Raw genomic sequence first — 21,965 nt, 5'->3', positions numbered from 1 at the left:
CTGAGTTACATGAATGTTTTCACCAGCCACTCATGAACTAACAATAGAGAGGCTCCAGGCTAGGACCCCAAGTCTGTACCCTCCTGCCCTGTTGAGAAGCCTGACCAGTGTAAATTTATTATGCAGTCTACCCCTCCCTCAATGTGGAGAGGGCATGCACCAGCTTTTGTACAGTGAGCAGATTTCCCAAGCCTTTCAACCAAAACACACTGTTTAAGGTAAAATATCAAACAGATTTATTAACTACAGAAAGATAGATTTTAAGGGATTATAAGTAGTAAGAGTACAGTTCAAAGTTGGTTACCTAAGAAATAAAAGTAAAATCACAATCTGATTTCTATTAACTAGACAGGATTTGAATCAAGCAGTGTCTCACTCTGATGATATAGTTCCTTACTACACAAGCTGGGATTCTCCTTTCCAGCCTGGGACCACTTTCCCCTTGTCAGTCTTTGTTCTCCTGACGTGCTTCCAGGTGTTGACTTGTGGGGGGAAAGTGAGGCCAAGTGATGATGTCACTTCCCCTCTTTTATGGTTTCATCCAGCCTGCTGGAAACATCTATGCTAGTGACATGGGTCAAGCAGTCTCCATTGCCTGTGTTCTCTCTGAGAAGTCTCCATTGTACAGGTTCCTGGAACAGTCCTTGTGAGTGTGGATTCCCTTTAATGGGCCATCAGTATGTCTGGCTCCTCCACTGTTGCACCTGAAAGGCTGGTTGTGGGTGTTCCCAACCTCACAACATATTTCAGTAATGCACACACACACACATATACACACACAGCAAAACTTCATAACTCCACATACAATAACAGCACATACAATCCAACAGGATATTAATATTCAACAGATCAAGCCTTTTAAAATGATACCTCACAAGGCATACTTTGTACAAAACATATCATAAATATATCACCGTGGTAGATGTGGAGGTGCCAGGGTGCTGCTTTGGAGCACTGAGTGCCACATACGGGAACTCCACAACCTCCGTTGGAGACCTATTCCGGAGCTTAACTACCCTTAGAGTTAGAAAGTTTTTCTCAATATCTAACCTACATCTCCCTTGCTGCAAACTAAGCTGATCACTTCTTGTTCTATCTTCAGTGGATATGGAGAACTTATCACCATCCTCTTTATAACAGCCTTTAACATATTTGAAGACTGTTATCAGCTCCCCCTTCAGCCTTCTCCTCTCTAGATTAAAAAAGCCCAATTCTTTCAACCTTTCTTCATCAGTCAGTATAGCAGGATGACCATGTACGTAGTGACCCCTCCTGGCCAGGGATGTCTCTGCAGGCTCCTCACCACTGTGGTTTTTTCTTATAAGGGCCCTTTAAGAACTTACAGGGGCTTTCTCTGATTAATAATGCTCTTAGCTGGGGCTAGTTTAGCACAGACCCAGTTTACAGTAACCCAGAGTCCCAAACGAAAGCCAGTTCCAACCACACAAAGTCCTTGTGTTTTCTCTTGCCCCCAGGGCTCTTCTTTGGGCCCAGTCTGATCTCCCAGGCAGCCTGCCCAGCACTCCCTTGCTGGGACTCTGACATTCAGTCTCAAACACAGTCAGGGTTTCCTGCACCCCAGCTGCCTCCCACTCACTGAGCTATACCCTCCAAGCTCTGTGGTGCCGTGGTCCTACAGCACCCCTTTTTCTCCCTGCAGTATCCTTCAGCATAGCTGCAGCTCCTTGTGCTTCCCTCTTTTCCTGCTCTTTGTAGAGAACTGCCTTATCCCCTCAGGTGGGGCTCATTCTGTATTCGGGTTGGCTTAGCCCCAGGCTCTCCAGCTGGCAGGGCAAGGCACCCTGTTACAGTCAGGTTTTCTCTTATCATTTTTGTTTTCCTCTGGACTCTCTCCAATTTGTCCACATCTTTCTTAAAGTACGGTGCCCAGAATTGGACACAAACCTCCAGAGGAGGCCTCACCAGTGCTGAGCAGAGTGGGACAATTACCTCCTGTGTCTTATATATGACATTCCTGTTAATACAACTCAGAATGGCATTTGTCTTTTTCGCAACTGCATCATGTTCTTGACTCATATTCAATTTGTGATCCTCTATAAGCCCCAGATCCTTGTCAGCTGTACGACTGCCTAACCACCCCCTCCCCATTTTGTGTTTGTCACATTTTTCCTTTCTAAGTGTAGTACTCCACACTCATCTTTATTGAATTTCATCTTATTGATTTCAGACCAATTCTCCAATTTGTCAAGATCATTTTGAACTCTAATCCTGTCCTCCAAAGTGCTTGCAACCCCTCCCACTTTGGCGTCATCTGCAAATTTTATAAGCATGCTCTCCACTACACCATCCAAGTCGTTAATGAAAATACTGAATAGTACCAGACTCAGAACAGACCCTTGTGGGACCCTACTGGATACATCCTCCTGGTTTGACAGTGAACCATTGATAACTATTCTTTGAGAATGGTCTTTTAACCAGTTGGGCAACCACCTTATAGTAATTTCATCGACACCACATTTCCCTAGTTTGCTTAGGTTGGATATTAGGAAAAACTGTTTCACTAGGAGGGTGGTGAAACACTGGAATCCGTTACCTAGGGAAGTGGTGGAATTTCCTTCCTTAGATATTTTTAAGGTCAGGCTTGACAAAGCCCTGGCTGGGATGATTTAGTTGGGGATCGGTCCTGCTTTGAGCAGAGGGTTGGACTAGATGACCTCCTGAGGTCCCTTCCAACCCTGATATTCTATGATTCTATTAGTATCATGTTGAACTGTGCCAAAAGCCTCAATAAAGTCCAGATATATCACATCTACTTCTTCCCTGCTATCCACTAGTAAGAAACTCAAGAAGCTAGTCTATTTAGCTTATGAAAGAGCGGTTAAGGGATGGCTTGATCACAGTCTATAAGTACCTACATGGGGAACCCAAAGTTAATAATACAGGGTTCTTCAGTTTAGCAGACAAAAGCATAACAGTGGTTATGTCTTTGTCAACCTTTTTTCAGTTGTGGACTCCTAAAAATGTTGAATGAAGGTGCAAACCCCTTTGGAAATCTTAGATATAGTCTGTGGACCCCCAGGAATGTGTGGACCACAAGTTGAAAACCACTGTTCTGTGGTAACAACAACCTTTCATAGACGTCTTAGACATAGTCTGCAGAGCCCCAGGGATCCATAGATCATAGGTTGAAAACCACGAGTATAACACAATCCAGTGGCTGCAAGTTGAAGCTAGACAAATTCAGACTAGAAATGAGGCACAAATTTTTAGCAGTGAGGGTACTTAATCATTGGAACAACTTATCAAAGGCTGTGGTGGATTCTCCACTGGAAATTTAAAAATCAAGACTGGATGTTTTCCGAAAGGTACACTCTACATCAACCACAGCTATTGGACTTGAAGTAGGAATTATCTCAGGGCAGTGCTTTGTCCTGTGTTATGCAAGACGTCAGACTAGATGATCACAATGGTACCTCTGGACTAGAAATCTATGAATCTATGAATTTCTAATTTAATAAATTAGAAATATTAATAAATTTAAATATTTATAAGACTCTGTGTGTGTGTATTCTTTTTATTGTATTAGTATATGATTTTATCTTTATTATAATTAATAGCATTTCAGCCCTTGCAATGCAGCTGTAACATTTCCTCTTCTCCTTCAAGGAAGACTACCTGAGACATCTCAGAAGAGAGAGGTCATCATCCGTGCTGTACTTATACTGCTGAGTCTTTCCCTCAGTGCTTCTTTTGTTACTATGACAATTTATGTGTAAGTTCAACTATAGCTATAAACTCAACATTTATGTGAGTTTTGGGGGGTGGAGGTGGGAGGAGGGTAGCAAAAAACTGTTAAGTGTTGAAGGCTGGAATGTCATTGCCTCGGTAATACTGTTCAGGCTGCTTGAGCCGTTCCAGCTGCTCAGTGCTTCTGTTCTTGGAGCTCCAGTGTTATCAGCACTAGCAGAGGGTGCAGTCTGCTAATTCAACAGACCTTGATGTTACTCATAAAGAAAGACCACTGGCACAGTTCGCTGACAAAGGCACTCGGCCAGGTTTATTGCCCTCAAGGCACATTCCTAGTGTCCCCCAGGAGCTACAGATACACTAACACATGAGTGCCCCATTGCAAGGAACGGCTCAGTCAGCAGTGGGAATTTCTGCTGTCCCCTCAGCCACACACAGGATTAAGGTGAGGTACCCTGACATTTATAGTCTGAGACAAACAATTTATGTACCCACCTTATGTGTCTCATGACATCTGCTTGTTACCTTGCTCCAGATGTCATGGGCAAAACATCCCTCTTCCTCACTTCTGTCAAACCCTCTTATCTTGTGCTAGGTCAGGATATATCTGGGCTAATCTTTTGGAATGTGTTCACATACATACCCAGTATCTGTTGCTTCTTAGGAGTGCCTGTGTTTTAGCAAGGCTAGCAGTGCCCTTGCCAAGTACATATATCGGACAGTGAACGTGTAAGCATCTGCTTTCATACGTGGCTTGACTTTGCTGACTATGGTTCAGACCTTAGCTCTTACACCAGGCCCAGTGCTTCAGGCTCGCTCACATTTGTGCTGGAAATGGCCCACCTTGATTATCATGCACATTGTAGGGAGAGTGGTCACTTTGGATAAGCTATTACCAGCAGGAGAGTGAGTTTGTGTGTGTGTGTTTTTTGAGAAAAAGGAGGGGGGGGTGAGAAAACCTGTATTTGTGCTGGAAATGGCCCACCTTGATTTTCATGCACATTGTAAGGAGAGTGGTCACTTTGGATAGGCTATTACCAGCAGGAGAGTGAGTTTGTGTGTGTGGTTTTTGGAGGGGGGTGAGGGGGTGAGAGAACCTGAATTTGTGCAGGAAATGGCCCACCTTGATTATCATACACATTGTGAAGAGAGTGGTCACTTTGGATGGGCTATTACCAGCAGGAGAGTGAGTTTGTGTGGGGGGGGGCGGAGGGTGAGAAAACCTGGATTTGTGCTGGAAATGGCCCAACTTGATGATCACTTTAGATAAGCTATTACCAGCAGGAGAGTGGGGTGGGAGGAGGTATTGTTTCATGGTCTCTGTGTATATAATGTCTTCTGCAGTTTCCACAGTATGCATCCGATGAAGTGAGCTGTAGCTCACGAAAGCTCATGCTCAAATAAATTGGTTAGTCTCTAAGGTGCCACAAGTACTCCTTTTCTCTGACAAAAAACATCCATTTAATGATAGGGTTTTTTAATATTTAACTATGTTACAAAAAGAACTTGAAGGTTGCAAGTAGGAGCATTCAAAAGTCAGAACATTCAAAAATTAAATTTGTCCCAAAAACTCTTAAGTCTTCCCCCCCACTTTGACATTGGTTACAAATAGTTTATAAGTACAGGATCACATTCTCTTTGTTCTGCTGGCTCCTTGTCTCATCCAGTGTGAAGGCTGGACAGTGTGCAGGAAATGAGGAATTTGTTCAATATGTATTTTTGTCCTCTCTTGCCCTTGAGGGGATGCCTGCCTAATTTATTACACATCCCTCACTCATTCAGTGACAGCAGTGTCCATTCAGATATATACCATGGTAATTGCCAATAGAATTTGACCAAAAATAAGGCATAGATCCATAAATTTCAGCCCAAAACATGAAAGCTAACAAACGTCTAATCAACTGAAAAGAGCCTTTAGAATGGAAATATTGAGGAATTGTAATTATGCCACGTGCCCTATGTCACTCTGTATTCAAACTACAATATATGGAAGGAAGATTTAGGAAAATACCACGGAGTAATCCAGGCTTCCTGCAGCATCAGCATAGACATTCTCTGGCGTGTGCTATGCAGGAGGGCAGACTGGCTGATCTTATGATCTCTTCTGGCTTTAAAATCTATTAATCTAAGCTTGCGGCGTCTCCTTCAGATGATTTAGTTAAACAGGTGTAATGTCTGTGTGTGAACACTCTTATTTCAGTTTGAGTGTGTTACACTGAAATTGACTTTAAGTGAATCACTCTGAGGCATTCAGAAACTAAACTATGAGGCTCCCCACAAGGAAGTTGCACCCGTTTAACCAAATCAGTTTATAAACCAATTTAATTTTCTCATGTAGACAAACCCTTAGCACCCACCAGCATGGGGGAGGGCATTGCAATCCAATTTCTTCTTTCTCCTCTGAAGACAGGGGGCAAAGTGTCGACTCTCCAGTTATTTCTCCCTCCTGTCATCTCTTGTAGATCACCAGGAGCTCAGGAAGAAACACCAAGTTGCAGAAGCGATTCAGAGAATCAAAGACTTTTTGAAGCTTGGCAATGCATCTTATTCACCAGCCCTGGAACAGAATGGCAAGTATTATTATTATATTAGAAAGTATTAGAATCTTGTCTGCTGGCTTTTCCTACTGATCCCCTTACTCACCCTGAGCGGTGCCTTACTCCGTGTGTTGTCCCATTCGTTCCAGCGGGGCGTGAAGATGGCACCCCATGCATAGGTGGGTATTTTACTGCATTTATCTACACTTTGTGGCACTTCAGGGTATTTTCTGGACTGTGAGTCAGGCCCGGGTCCGTTCAGACCTAGTATGCCTGGAGCTTACAACTATGGACGCAAGACATCCTAAACCCTCAGAATATCATCTGAGATCCCGGGGTGGGCAATTGCCAATGCTTGGGCCTACACCGCATGGTAGTGCCCCTTTAACTATTTTAATGGGTTTTAGGCCCATTACTGGACAAGCTGCAGCTGTTAATGGGCCCTTTGGAGGAAGTCGGCACCTCCCGTGCCGCGATGCGGAAGCAGTACAGTAAGTAACGGGAGCAAATGCTGCAGGGAATCTAACTACCAGTGGGACAGACATTAAAGTAAAGGGGTGGGGAAGGGTGAAAGAGGGCAGCCACCCTATCTCTTCCGCTCCTGGGCTTGTGGGGAGCTCGGTCTGACCCACTGGTCAGTGTTTGTTACGTGCCCCTGCTCCGTGCCCGATCCACGGAGGGTGTGAGCCTGTCTCAGCTCCAGCTACGGGGTCTGGCTCTCCAGCTCAAGCTGTAGTGACTCGTGCTTCCCGCCCTGGAGGCTCCTGGCTCATTCCCCTACGGCGGTCATCACATCGGCTTTGTAGAAACAATAATGCAGCTTGAACGCGGGTTGCCTTCCCCAGGTGATTTCCTCAAGGCTGGAGGCGGGAGGAAGACATGGCACCCCGCAGTTCAGCCTGGCTATACCCCCTTCTCCTACACAGCCCCTGGACTGTGGAGAGAGAGTGCCCCATCTCTGGGGTGGGGAGGGGGGAACGGTGCCATGGAATTTGTGGTTCCACCCTTTGATGGAAGATCTGTACTTGGAGGGCCCTTCCACATGCAGGCTGGAGAGGGGTACAATTAGGGTTGCCAGGTGTCCAGTTTTCGACTGGAACGCCCGGTCGAAAAGAGACCCCAGCGGCTCTGACGACTGGGTGTTAAAAGTCCAGCCAGCGGCACAGCAGGGCTAAGGCAGGTTCCCTGCCTGCTGTGGCTCTGTGCGGCTCCTGGAAGCAGCGGCATGTCCCCCCTCTGGGTCCTGTGTGTAGGAGCAGCCAGGGGGCTCTGCATGCTACCCCCGCCCCAAGTGTCAGCTCTGCAGTTCCCATTGGCCAGGAGCCATGGCCAATGGGTGCTGCGGGGGTGGTGCTTGCGGATGGGGCAGTGCGCAGAGCTGCCTGGCTGCGCCTCCGCATAGGAGCCAGAGTGGGGACATGCCCCTGCTTCCAGGAGCTGCTTGAGGTATGCGCCGTCTGAAGCCTGGACCCCTGACCCCTCCTGCACCCTGGACCCCTCATTTCTGGCCCAACCCCAGAATCTGCAGCCCCCAGCCCAGAGCCCATACCTCCTTCCATACCCCAACCCCCTGCCTCATACCGGAGCCCCCTCTCTTACTCCGAACCCGTCAGCTCCACCTCCCAGCTGGGACCCCCCTCCTTCACCCCAAACTCCTCATCCCTGGCCCCACTCCAGAGCCCGCACCCCCATCCGCAGCCCTCACCGCCTCCCACATCCCAAACCACTGCCTCAGCCCGGAGGCCCCTCCCACATCTTGAACTCCTAATTTCAGGTCCTATCCCAGAGCCCTCACCCCTCCCGCACCCCAACCCCCTGAGCCAGCCTGGTGAAAATGAGAGGATCAGTGAGGGTGAGGAGAGCAAATGACAGAGGGAGGCGGGATGGAGTGAGCGGGGGAGACCTCAGAGAAGAGGCGGAGCATGGGCGGGGCCTCGGAGGAGGGGCGGGGTAGGGGACAGGGCAAGGGTGTTTGGTTTTGTTTGAGTAGAAAGTTGGAAACCCTAGGCACAATCTGACCCATAAAAAGACACTCATGGTATGTATTCTTCTGGTAAAAGAGCAAGTGGGACCTGTGCTACGGGGCTAAAATTAGCAATGTAGATGTTTGGGCTCGGGCTGGAGCCTGGCCTCTGAAACCCAGTGAGCAGAGGTCTTGAAGCCCAGGCTCCAGCCCAGCCCCAAATGTCTACACTTCTACTTTTAGCCCCGCAGCACAAGCCCCAGGACCCCAAGACTGTTGACCCAGGGTCTGATGCTCGCTGCGGCATGGTTTGGGGGTTTTTTGCTGTGTAGACGTCCCCTTAGAGACACCCCACACCATGGAACCATGGGTGCAATCAATGGAGGCCTTCAGGTGAAGAGATCTTTGCAGTAAACGGGAAGGAGCTGCTGTCAGGGCTTGCTCTGTGCTGAATGAATCATGGCTTAGAAGTTCCCTGAATCTGTAGCTGTCGAGAGGCAGAGGGTTGGGGGAAAAGCAGCTCCAGAAATCCTGACCTCTCTGTGTATTTCCCAGGAGAGTGTAGCACCTTTGTACTGCGCTTCTGACCTCAGTCTCTGCTCCTAGGTGACGTGCTGACAAAGCTCTCCAGCGGCTGGAGATTTAACGGTGGGAACCTCTACTACTTCTCACGAGAGACAAAGTCCTGGGAGGAGGCCGAGCGGTTCTGTGTGTCTCAGGACTCGCCCCTGAGCTCCATTGTCACGGAGGCAGAGCACGTCAGAGCAATAACTTCACAGGGGCCTGACGGATGACTGAATCACCTCCCAATCACCTGTGATATCTCCGCCCCATGCCACAAGCCATCGGGGGTGGAGCCAGAGTTCACCACTTCCCAGGCTTTCCAGTCCCCTCCCCAAAGGAGACTCAGAGGGAAGCTGGTTCCCACATTGTTGTACTTCTGTAGCACCTTTCTGTGTCACAAATGGAGACTCTACCCTGCACTTCTCTCCTCCAGCCCAGCCCCTTCTTCACAGAGAGCTCCAGGGAGCTCCTAGAGCCAGGACTTGAACTGGGAGCATAAGCCCCTGTCCGGCATGCGGACATCAGTGGAGTTACTCCTGATTTACACCAGGGTCAGATGGGAACTGGGCCCTTCACTTACCAATCAAATACAGCAGAAGACTTTCCATGTAACACCTATTAACCCCCGGCAGCCGTGGCTGGATCACTATCATATTGCTCAGGGTCCTGTGGGTGAAATGCAAGCAATATAAGTTGTGTTTTGCAGAAATATCTTGTCAATGCAACCTGGGGAACACATCGCTGGATCGGACTCACTGACAAAGGGACAGAAGGCAACTGGCGCTGGGTGGATGGTGTCGAATACACAGGAGGGTAAAGTTTGAAATGAATCATTATGCTGCTGCCACGTGTTAATTCTCTAGGAAACGGCTACGGATGCTCCTGCCTATAGGGGATCAACGTCAATGCTCAGTGAGGGGGCCTGTGCTCAGCAGAGCCAGCTGAAGAAAGAAAAGGGAAGATTTCACGAACATTTTCAAAAGAAATGACTTACCCATTCTTTTATGAAAGCTTTGTTCTTTCTCCAAAGAGAAATAGTTTGTTTCGGGTGGGTTGATTTTCATTGCTTTCCAGATGATTTGTAGATATTGTTCCTTAGGAGAAGGTGCATTTTAACCCAGTTCAGGTACTTTTATGGCCCCCCTTTATCATGCCTCACAACCTTTAATTGGCCAAGCTTGTAAAGGCCATATACTCAAGGGGGGCCAGGTCTACGCTACAGACCTAGTGTGAAAAATCCACACCCCTGAGTGACAGAGTTATACCAGCTTCACCCCCCATGTGGACAGTGCGATCGTAACGCCGATAGAACCCAGTTGTCAGCAGCCAGGATCAAACCTGGGACCTCTGCAGCTTAGTGCAGGAGCCTCTATTGCATGAGCTAAACGACACCTCTCTCCTAGCCAAGGCTGTAGCAGCCTCATTGAGCTCTAGCTGGTCTAGCTGCCACTCCAGGGGGACAGAGCGCCAGCCCAAGCAGGCTTGGGTTACTCTGTCGACGGGAGAGCTTCTCCCAACGACGCAGCTGCCGCCTCTCCGGCAGGTGGAGTAACTCCACGATGGGAGATGCTCTCCTGCCCGTGTAGGCAGCATCTGCCCGAGAACGCTGCAGCTTCGCTGTGGCAGTGCGGTACGTGAAGACAAGTCCTGGATGTCGTTACTGTGTTTGCCTGCAGTGCACTAACTATTGAACACTAGCCATCAAATCCAGCGTTAATGGCCAGAATCCTGTTGATCTGGGGGGGGATCAGAACTCCACAGAGGGAAAGGGGGGCACGTGGAGCCCCTGCCCTCTGTTTAGCAGACAGCCCCAGCTGCCATTCATTGATCAAACAATTGGTTGATGGTGCGTTAGTGCCTTCCAGCATAGCAGTAACCCTACTCAACCTCCCAATCCATGTGGATGTGTTGACACCCTGAGTGACCTATCGCCCAGGCAGCTAATACTGGTGGTGGGACTGGGAGGAGGGGGATAAGGACGGGAAATGGTCGCTTGCACACAGCCCCTGGCATGGGCAGGAATGGGGAAACCCTAGTATGGGAGCAAGGGGAAATGGGGGCACACAGACCCCCTGGTTGGGGGAGATTGTGGGACCTTTGTACGGGGGAAGGGGAGCATGAGGGGAAAGAGAGGACTGGGGGTGCACCTCGAGCCTCTGCCATGGTGGAGAGAATGGGGGACCTGGTATGTGTGGAAAGAGGAAAGGGAGTGTACAGCGCCTCTGCATGGGTGCGAGAATAGGGGACCCTGCTATGGAGGAAGGGGGCCCACACACAGCCCCTGGTAGGAGGGGAGAGCATATGGGGACCCTGGGGAATGGGGCCCCAGAGAGACCCTGGCGTGTGGGGGACGTGAGTCCCTGAAGTAGAGGGCGATGAGATGGTGGCAGACAAAGAGCTGGGGGGGCAGGGGGAATGGAGCTGTCAAAGGAGCCCTGGGGTGGGCAATGAGCTCTTCCTGCAGAAGCTCTGAAATGTGCAACCCCCCAAGTAAAAAAAAATCCTTGTAAATGAAGTCCAGTCCGTTCAATCAACAGGAAATGTCATTTTATTTCTAGGTTCTGGGCTACAGGTCAGCCAGACAACTGGAATCAGAGCATAGACAGGACAGAGGACTGTGTGTTCCTAGACTCATTCCAAAGCGGTTTTTGGAACAATGTGAGCTGCACTTTCCTGGAAAGGTGGATTTGTAAGAAGGTCGCGGCAGGTCTGAACACAATGGAGCATACTATCCCCGCCCTGTCTAGAAGAGCAGACAGGAAACAGCACGTCCTATTGCAACACAGTGGCAAAAAGAAAACTAGGCTGAGATAGATGCAGTGCTGCCAGCTCCCACAATTTCAAACCTTGTAATATTTTTGGGGGGGCAGGAGGAGAGGCTGACCCAGAAGTTTTGAACACTTGCGGGTGGCAGCACCGTAGTCATCCCTGCGGGGTCAGGTCTAAGTAGGTCGGCCACTCAAACGTTCCCAGAATACCGGACGTTCCGATACTTCCAGGAATGGCGTGGGCCGGCCCCCGCTGGTGTGACCTCGCACACATGGTGCATGTGAGGTCACACCGCATAGGGAGCACCATTTTGCAGAGCACACCCTCCTTTCCCGCCCATGCCAGCACAATCTTGCACGCACGGTGTTCAGAATGGCGTCCCCCATCTAATACAGGACAAAACCACGCCCAGTTTTGTCTCAGTACCGGATGGGGGACAAACCATCCAAAAAGATGACTGTCTGGTTCAAAATGGACAAGTGGCCTCCCAAAGTCCAAGGAGGGGTATCATCCCTCTCTTGGTCCAAAGCTGGAAAAAAATAGATTCAACTGGTTTGTGTGACAGGAACAGCCAAGCCACCATAAAATCCTGGCCTCTTAATGCCAATAAATATCAAAGCTGCAAAGAGTCCTGTGGCACCTTGTAGACTAACAGACGTACTGGAGCATGAGCTTTGGTGGGTGAATCCCCACTTCGTCGGATGCATGTGTTTGTTTAGTCTGGGAATATTTTTGCATGCCTCCGACGAAATGGGTGTTCACCCACCAAAGCTCATGCTCCAATACGTCTGTTAGTCGAGAAGGTGCCACAGGACTCTTTGCCACTTTTACCGATCCAGACTAACACGGCTCCCCCTCTGATACTAAATATCAAAACATCCCTAGACAATAGAATAAAAATATTCTACTCTGTTGTGTTTTCCTTTCTTATCATAATGAGTTTTGTCTTCCTTTTTCTCCCCATTCTCTAACTATTTCAAGTTATTTTTTTCTCTAAAATGTCCTCTCCTAATTCAAGATTTCTTCCTGGTTTCTTCTCTCCCCCTTATCCATCTTCTGTTTCTTAACAATAAGTGCTGCAGCAGGCAGGCTGAGTTGTAGGGGACAGGTCTATAATCATTATGCTAAGATGCCAGCATTACATACTGAGGCTCTAAGGATTTTGCGCTAGCTTGCCACCCCTTCCCCCAAGGCCCCCCTCCCACCCTGCCTCTTCCCCCGCCCCCCTGCCCCATTCTGTACCCCGAGCCTCTTCCTGTCCAGTTCTGCCCCCTCCCCTGATTGCACCCCTTTCTTGCTCCTCCCCTGCCCGTGTATCCAGCACGCTGTTAGAGGGCTTATTCCTTCACCCACTTACTTCCCTGGTCCTTCTCGCATGAACAGAGAGCAACAATACCCGAAGTCCAAAGGTGCAAACAATTCGATGTTTATTGGGGTGAACTTCCAGCAAGCATGATTCCAGTTTCCTTCCCTTAGTGTCCCCCTTCCCAGCTCTGACACCACAGAGCCTTACACCTGTGTCCCTGTTCCCATTCCTGCCCTTAGCCAAACATGATTCCAATTTCCCCACCCCCATTCCCTGTTCCCATTTCACTCTTTAGCAAAACATGATTCCAATTTCCCCACCCCCATTCCCTGTTCCCATTCCCCCCCCCCGCACCCACCCACTTCCTGACTGACTACAGACTATATAGTAAAACTTGAGTTCTGCTTAGCTATACCTTAACCAATCATTTTCCTGAAATTTAACTAACCAATCCTAACATATTGTAACATGATTATGTAACCAATTATATCCCACCACCTTAATTAGTTTACACCCAGCAAAATTAATTATACAGCAGACAGAAACAATCACAGAACCAGACAGAGATGATACAGACAAACAAGAGGGAATGTGCAGACCGTTAGATACTTGGTGCATAAATGTACGGATAGATAAAACAAAATGGCCAAGAAACATTATTTAGCTCACTGAGTCGTTTTCATTTCATACATTATGCTTTTCCAGGATGACGGAAAAACATCCTAACCATAAAAAGACAAAAAGCAGGGAATCGTGAGCTAGGACTGCTCCTGGCTTAGATAAAAGCGGTGTACTCTTCTTAAGTGTGGTGCTCGTTCCAGGGGCTCACTCTCACCCCCTGACACACCCCAGGGAAGGAAGGTTAGTGTTAGTGCCGAGGCATGTGGCTGGGACCCGGGACTTGAGACCCCTTCCCCAGCTCTGGGTATCCCTCCCATCTGACACTCTGTTCTATTACTCACACAATTTAGGGCTCCCGCCCCCTACCCTCCCTAGGCCTGCGGTGCAATGTCCCCCTAAACTCTCAAGGGTACTCAGGGCATAAGGGACCCACCTCTATGGGTCTGCAGGATTTTTTCCCAGTGAAAGAGCCTTGCACAGTAATATCCTTAACCTATATTTATTAACAATTAATTAACAGATTACACTTGCTAAGCATACAATGCTCACCACGCCCAATAAGGTAGACGAGCTTCTCCCAATGGCCTATCAGAATCAGATCTTCTGGGGGCTCTGGTTTCAGCTTCTGCATGGAATGGTTATGTAGATTATCGAGTTGTGGCAGCTTTGATTTTGGACTGTGTCCTGGAGTTAGGTTCCAAAGAACTTCCTTTTAAACCCCAGGTTATATAGCTAAACTTAGGACCTGTTTATCTGTACTTTAACCAACCATTTTTACTAAAGTATTACAGAACAATTCTTTAACCAATCCTAGCACATTACCTTCTACATACAAGAGTCAATTCAGATGCTGTGAAGCCAGTTACTCAAGAGACAGAAATAATGAAAGACCAGACAGAAACAAATGAAGGTAAAATGAGAAGTGTATATATATATATATATATATATTTATATATATTCCTCACCTGAAACTGCTCATAAGGTGTTTTTCCAGAGAGAAGGTTATCTTGCAAAGTTTTCCTTTAAACATCTTAATGTCTGTCTGTTGATCTGATCACTGTTGGTGTTACACTTCCTTAGGGCTGGAATGCTTTCTTAACAACCTCATAGTCTACTCTTTTGTACAATTTAGGTGTGACGTGACTCCCCACTTTTAGCTAATGGCTGCTGCTGCTACTTTCTACTGCAAAAAGTCCTCAGTCCACAATTCCCCTCCTTAATTCCCCTCCTTAATCATGGAGCAGGTCCTCAAGGAATCAATTCTGAAGCACTTAGAGGAGAGGAAAGTGATCAGAAACAGTCAGCATGGATTCACCAAGGGCAAGTCATGCCTGACTAATCTAATTGCCTTCTATGATGAGATAACTGGCTCTGTGGATGAGGGGAAAGCAGTGGACGTGTTGTTCCTTGACTTTAGCAAAGCTTTTGACACGGTCTCCCACAGTATTCTTGCCAGCAAGTTAAAGAAGTATGGGCTGGATGAAAGGATGATAAGTTGGCTAGATCGTTGGGCTCCGTGGGTAGTGATCAACGGCTCCATGTCTAGTTGGCAGCCGGTATCAAGTGGAGTGCCCCAAGGGTCGGTCCTGGGGCCGATTTTGTTCAATATCTTCATTAATGATCTGGAGGATGGTGTGGACTGCACCCTCAGCAAGTTTGCGGATGACACTAAACTGGGAGGAGAGGTCGATACACTGGAGGGTAGGGATAGAATACAGAGGGCCCTAGACAAATTAGAGGATTGGGCCAAAAGAAATCCGATGAGGTTCAACAAGGACAAGTGCAGAGTCCTGCACTTAGGACGGAAGAACCCAATGCACAGCTACAGACTAGGGACCGAATGGCTAGGCAGCAGTTCTGCAGAAAAGGACCTAGGGGTTACAGTGGACGAGAAGCTGGATATGAGTCAGCAGTGTGCCCTTGTTGCCAAGAAGGCCAATGGCATTTTGGGATGTATAAGTTGGGGCATTGTCAGCAGATCGAGGGACATGATTGTTCCCCTCTATTCGACATTGGTGAGGCCTCATCTGGAGTACTGTGTCCAGTTTGGGGCCCCACACTACAAGAAGGATGTGAAAAAATTGGAAACGTCCAGTGGAGGGCAACAAAAATAATTAGGGGACTGGAACACATGACTTATGAGGAGAGGCTGTGGGAACTGGGATTGTTTAGTCTGCAGAAGAGAAGAATGAGGGGGGATTTGATAGCTGCTTTCAACTCCCTGAAAGGGGGTTCCAAAGAGGATGGCTCTAGACTGTTCTCAGTGGTAGCAGATGACAGAACGAGGAGTAATGGTCTCAAGTTGCAGTGGGGGAGGTTTAGGTTGGATATTAGGAAAAACTATTTCACACGGAGGGTGGTGAAGCACTGAACGCGTTACCTAGGGTGGTGGTGGAATCTCCTTCCTTAAAGGTTTTTAAGGTCAGGCTTGACAAAGCCCTGACTGGGATGATTTAGTTGGGGATTGGTCCTGCCTTGAGCAGGGGGTTGGACTAGATGACCTCCTGAGGTCCCTTCCAACCCTGATATTCTTTATTCTATGAATGACACTTTAACCAAAGTCGTGGTTACTATTACAGGAGTCCAATACTCAGACCTTCTCAGATGGTAAGATTAACAAGGGCCTTATTTGACATTGTATGCCAGCCTCCTGTATTTTCTGAACAGTTCTTTTCATCCAGCAAGCAAAGCTATCCTGCCTACCAGTAAAGCAAATCGGAGTCCAATGATCACCACAGAGAGGTGAGTCATTATGTTTAGCATTCCAGTGAAGAAGGCGACCACCCTAATAGTTTTTCCCACCAAGAGTGATGTCCTGTGTCTGAAATAGTTTTCGGCACTTGGGTGATTTCTGCATTACCGTGTGGTACTTCAGTACGTATTTGCTCTCCTGTCTGAGAAATATATTGTAGATGCGTGATGGGGCGTCCGCCCCACACTGGCAGAGAAGGGAGCAGCCCATCTGACAGAGGATGCGAGAAGCAGACAATCAGGGCCCAGCAGGCCCATATAAAAAGAGCTGCAGGGGCAGAGGTGGTCAGTTGCTGCAGGGATCCCAGGAAAGAGGATGGGGTTCCTAGAGGGCTGCAGGAGGGTAGCACCTCAGACAGGGCAGCTGCTAGCAGGGACGGAGGGATCTAGAGAGAGCTCCTGGCTGGCTACTGGGGCTTGCAGGCTCAAGGCCCTGGGAATAGGGTGAAGAAAGTGCTGGGGCTGCAGGGAAATGGCCCAGGGAATTTGAAGCAGCACTGATGAGAAATTAAAGAGCTGCAGGGTCCCTGGGCCAGGACCCAGAGTAGTGGGCAGGGCTGGGACCCGGAGTAGGGGGCAGGCTCAGGTCTCTTAATGCTCAGTCCAGCTGACCCAGGCAGCCCCTGGGAAGCTCCTCAAGGTGTTCCGCGAGCATAGGCTCAGATGTGAAAAGCCCGTGAGAGTTCATCAGCTGTTGCAAGAAGTATGAAAAGGAAGCGCAGTGGTGGGTCTCTACCTTTCCACACCATCTCCATTTTGGCAGCTTTCCATCCGCCCCCTTTTGCATAATGTCCAGCAATCCGGTTTCATTTTCACAGGTGTACTGTTGTGGCAGGGTGTCCATTGCAAAATTGTTTCCTTTCTTTTATTTTTGGCTGGGGAGCATTAGGACTGTGTGTGTGCGTTGTGACAGGGTCAGTCCAGATGGCTACAGGAGAGTGATCGAAGGCAGATATATTAGCCCCAGGTTAAGTAGGTCCCTTTTCCCTGGGTAAGATAACAGGGAAGGTTCCAGAACAATCAGGCACTTTCTGGAAACAATTAAGGCAGACAGGCTGATTAGAACACCTGCAGCCAATCAAGAAGCTGCCAGAATCAATTAAGACAGGCAGGCTAATCAGGGCACCTGGGTTTAAAAAGGAGCTCACTTCAGTTTGTGGTGTGCGTGCGAGGAGCTGGGAGTAAGAGGCGGAAGAAGCTGAGAGTGAGAAGGCATACGACTGGAAGATTGAGAAGTATAAGCATTATCAGACACCAGGAGGAAGGTCCTATGGTGAGGATAAAGAAGGTGTTGGGAGGAGGCCATGGGGAAGTAGCCCAGGGAGTTGTAGCTGTTACAGGAGCCACTGTAGACAGCTGCAATCCACAGGGCCCTGGGCTGGAACCCGGAGTAGAGGGCGGGCCAGGGTTCCCCCATCCCTCCATTCCCCCAACTTCCTACTTGTTACCGGAGGAGTTGACCTGGACTGTGGGTTCCACCAGAGGGGAAGGTCTCTGGACTGTTCCTCAATCCCTAGGTGGATCAGCAGAGACTGTGGGGATTGTTCTTCTTCCTTTCCCCATGCTGGCCAGTGATGAAGCTAACTGAGTGAATGGCAGATTCGAGCCATGAAAATGGCCAAACTGAAGGCTGCCGTGAACCACTGAGGTGAGCAAATCTGCCAGTAAGCACAGGACCCACCAAGGCAGAGGAGGAACTTTGTCACAGCGTGTGTGTGTTGGTGCGTTTTCCTCTTTACAGCCATGTGAAAATTTGGAAGGTTAGCCGAAGGAAAAGTGTTTTTACTAGAAGAAAGTCGTCTTTTTCCACATGTAGGGCCTTTTGACATACAGGTTGACCACTTCCATGGATCTGAATGGGATTTCTACAGTGCCACAATAGCCCTTGCAAAATGGTGAGTATGCGTGTTTGCCTGGGGGTACTAGACTCCCGTGCCTGTGTCTTCCCTGCGTCCCAGGGAGGGGTCTTCTGAGGCCCGAAGAATTGGGGAGGAAATGGGTAGAAGAGAAAGCAAAGGAAGCTGACGTGGAGGGCTGGTGCCCCTTGGGAGAGTGCTCCCCCTGATCCTTCCTGTGTGAGCTATGTGGGGCAGTGTGTGGTCCGTGCATTGGGAGGCTGTGGTCCAGGGAAGCCCGAGCCCGACCTGGCCCAGGCCGACTCTTAAGCCTCTGCCCTAGCTGGAGGTAGCGACTGTGATGTTGCATTCCATATGTTTTATGGAAATATGTTTATGGGTGTGAATATGATGTAACTGGAATTTGCTTTATGCAAAAGGTCTCTTGTAAGGTATCATAACAAAGGTTAGGAGGACTTGTGGCACCTTAGAGACCTACAAATTTATTTGAGCATAAGCTTTCGTGAGCTACAGCTTTATGCTCAAATAAATTTGTTAGTCTCTAAGATGCCACAAGTACTCCTTTTCTTTTTGCGAATACAGACTAACACGGCTGCTCCTCTGAAACATAACAAAGGTTATAACCTACTGAATATATTCCTCCTATTTGTATGAATGTATCATTCTTGTATCTGAAGCTAGAAATATGAAGTCTAACTCTGAGGTCCTATTGTAATTATTCAAAGTGTGGGCTATTAATGGTGGTTTAGAATCTTGATGGCTCTCATTGACTAGGACGATTGGCTGTCAATGGCTCTGTTTACTTGCAAGCCTTCCTGCGTACCTGTAAGCCAGCCCGGGAAGAATGGAGGCTGGGGTCTTACAGTGCATATGATCAGGTCAACTGATAATGCAATCTATCTTAAATCTGGTACTTTTCCATTTAGAAGGAGAGGGGGGAACCCAGAGAGACAAAAGATTCCCGCCTTGTGCCAAAGCTATAAAAGGGGGTGGAACAGAACAAAGGGCGTTTTCCAGACATGAGAAAGCCCCTGTTTTCCACCTAAGATGTCTGCTGGAACTAACAAGGACTATACCAGGGGAAAGGATCGGGCCCAGACTAGGAAGAGATCTAGTCTGTGAAAGAAGCTGATTGGAACATCTCTGAGGGCGAGATATTATCTGTAATCAGTTTCTTAATGTATTAGGCTTAGACTTGTTTTCTTTATTTTGCTTGGTAATTTACTTTGTTCTGTCGGTTATTACTTGAAATCACATAAGTCCTACTTTTTATACTTAATAAAATCACTTTTGTTTATTAATGAACCCAGAGTAAATTATTAATACCTGGGGGAGCAAACAGCTGTGCATAGCTCTCTATCAGTGTTATAGAGGGCGGACAATTTGAGTTTACCCTGTATAAGCTTTATACAGAGTAAAATGGATGTATTTGGGGTTTGGATCCCACTGGGAGCTGGGTGTCTGGGTCCTGGAGACAGGTGACCTGCTGAGCAGTTTTTGATTAACGTCTGCAGCTTTGGGGGCGTGGACCAGACCTGGGTCTGGGTTGCAGCAGGCTAGTGCGTCTGGCTCAACAAGGCAGGGTTCTGGAGTCCCAAGCTGGCAGGGAAAATGGGCTCAGAGGTGATCTCAGCACATCAGGTGACAGTCCCAAGTCGGTCTCTGTGACTGAACCTGTCACAGCAACTATAAGTCTTCCTCTGTGGCTTGGGCTGGAGGTCCTGCCCCCCTGTAGGGTGCATTTGGGTGGACAGTGCAGGCGGCAAGAATTCGGGCTATCAGGTCAACCCAGGACAATGGGGTCGAGATGACAGCCCTGTGATATGCACCTTCTCCTGCAAGTGGGGCAGGCAGCTGGCCAGGCTTTGCCCCGGGTCCTAGTCCCTTTCAACCACCAGATCAGGGAACTACCTGGGAGAGGGGAGGAAAGGAGGTGGCCAGAGCCACCTCCCCGCAGGCTGGCAGCTTGCAGTGCCTATGCCAGATGGATCCTCCTCCCACCAGGACTCTGCCTGCTCCCTACCAGCCGCTCAGCCCATTTCCTTTTCTGGCCTCCCTGCCCAGAGCAGTCAGCTAAAGAAAGACAAGACAAGAGAACCCCCTCCACCTGTGGAGTGGCCAGCATGGGGCTTGAACCCACCACCTTGGCGTTATTAGCACCATGCTCTAACCAGCTGAGCGAGCCAGCCCACGGGGAGCTAGTTTATAAGTAGCCCTTTTGGAAAGGAGCCACAGAGACATTGTGGCCTCCAGAATGAGATGGGTGGCTCAGGGCAGCTGGGGACTTGCAGGGGAATTAGCTCACATGGCAGAGTTCTAGTTTACAATACAACCAGCAATAGGAATGATGCCTGCATTCTCCAGTGGCAGGGGCATCCCCTTCTTTTTCGAAGGCACTGCCAGCCGGGGGGCACCTCCAGTGGCCCCCTCCCTTTCCCTACTTGGCCTCCCAAAAAGCCAGCCCTTGCGGGGCAGAGAAATGCTGGGCTCTGGCCCTCCTTTGCCTGGCAGTGGCAGGAGCAAAGGAGACAGGCTCCAGCTTGGGGGAATTAGCTCAAATGAAAGCGTGCTCGCTTTGCAGGTGAAAGGTAGAAGGATCAATACCCGAATGCTCCAGCCTGCTCTTTGGTAGTGAGGGATTGGCCCCTTTCTTGCTGAGCTGGCATAAGAGTGCCAGCCCTTTCCCCCTCCCTCCATGCTCCTCCGCACAAAGCTGATTGGCTAGGAGGGAGTGCCACTCAAGGACAGAATGACTCCAATCCCCGGGATGCATTGAGTGAACGAGCAGACTGGCGGGAGGCGCCCGATGTCGTCAAAGCTGTAGGTCACATAACCCAACCGGCCTCTTGTGCTCAGCCCACGATGAAAGCACACAGAGAGCTTGGCCTGAGCCAAAGCAGGGAAGGGCTGTGTGTGGCCATGTGTCTGTGGGTGTCCCGCCAGGCTGAAGGGAGGGGTGTTTAGCTGTGTGCTGTGCCAGGGCGTCTGTGTAAGCCTGGTTGGGGATCCTGAGCTGGGTCTGCTCCTGTAAATTTGTTGGGTTAGCTAAAAAGTGGTTTTCTCTTAAGTGTGGTGCTTGTCCCAGGGGCTAACTCTCATCCCCCTGTCATAAATATAAAGGGAAGGGTAAACACCTTTAAATCCCTCCTGGCCAGAGGAAAAATCCTCTCACCTGTAAAGGGTTAAAAAGCTAAAGGTAACCTCGCTGGCACCTGACCAAAATGACCAATGAGGAGACAAGATACTTTCAAAGCTGGAGGCGGGTGAGAAACAAAGTATCTCTCTGTCTGTGTGATGCTTTTGCCGGACCGGAGCAGGAATGCAGGTCAGAACTCCTGTAAAGGGCTAATAAGCAATCTAGTTAGATATGCGTTAAATTCTGTTTTGTTTAAATGGCTGATAAAATAAGTTGTGCTGAATGGAATGGATATTCCTGTTTTTGTGTCTTTTTGTAACTTAAGGTTTTGCCTAGAGGGATTCTCTATGTTTTGAGTCTGATTACCCTGTAAGGTATTTACCATCCTGATTTTACAGAGGTGATTCTTTTACTTTTTCTTTAATTAAAATTCTCTTTTAAGAACCTGATTGTTTTTTCATTGTTCTTAAGATCCAAGGGTTTGGGTCTGTGTTCACCTGTGCAAATTGGTGAGGATTTTTATCAAGCCTTCCCCAGGAAAGAGGGTGTAGGGCTTGGTGGGATATTTTGGGGGGGAGACGTTTCCAAGTGGGCACTTCCCCTGTTCTTTGTGGAACACTTTGGTGGTGGCAGCGTTTAACCTAAGCTGGTAAGAATAAGCTTAGGGGGTCTTTCATGCAGGTTCCCACATCTGTACCCTAGAGTTCAGAATGGGGAAGGAACCTTGACACCCCCCAACACACTTCAGGCAGGG

At 48.6% G+C, this 21,965-nt stretch overlaps 1 non-coding gene across 1 annotated transcript; it reads right to left on the bottom strand.

The window, feature by feature from the left end:
- Positions 1–20,190: 20,190 nt before the first annotated feature.
- On the bottom strand, positions 20,191–20,264 carry TRNAI-AAU. The gene has a single exon. It is a non-coding gene; the product is annotated as a tRNA-Ile (tRNA).
- Positions 20,265–21,965: the final 1,701 nt, after the last annotated feature.

The sequence above is a fragment of the Chelonia mydas genome, chromosome 4 (assembly GCF_015237465.2).
Source record: "Chelonia mydas isolate rCheMyd1 chromosome 4, rCheMyd1.pri.v2, whole genome shotgun sequence".
NCBI lineage: Eukaryota > Metazoa > Chordata > Testudines > Cheloniidae > Chelonia > Chelonia mydas.
The sequence above is the reverse complement of the archived record's forward strand: the minus strand, read 5'-3'. Positions and strand labels throughout refer to the sequence as shown.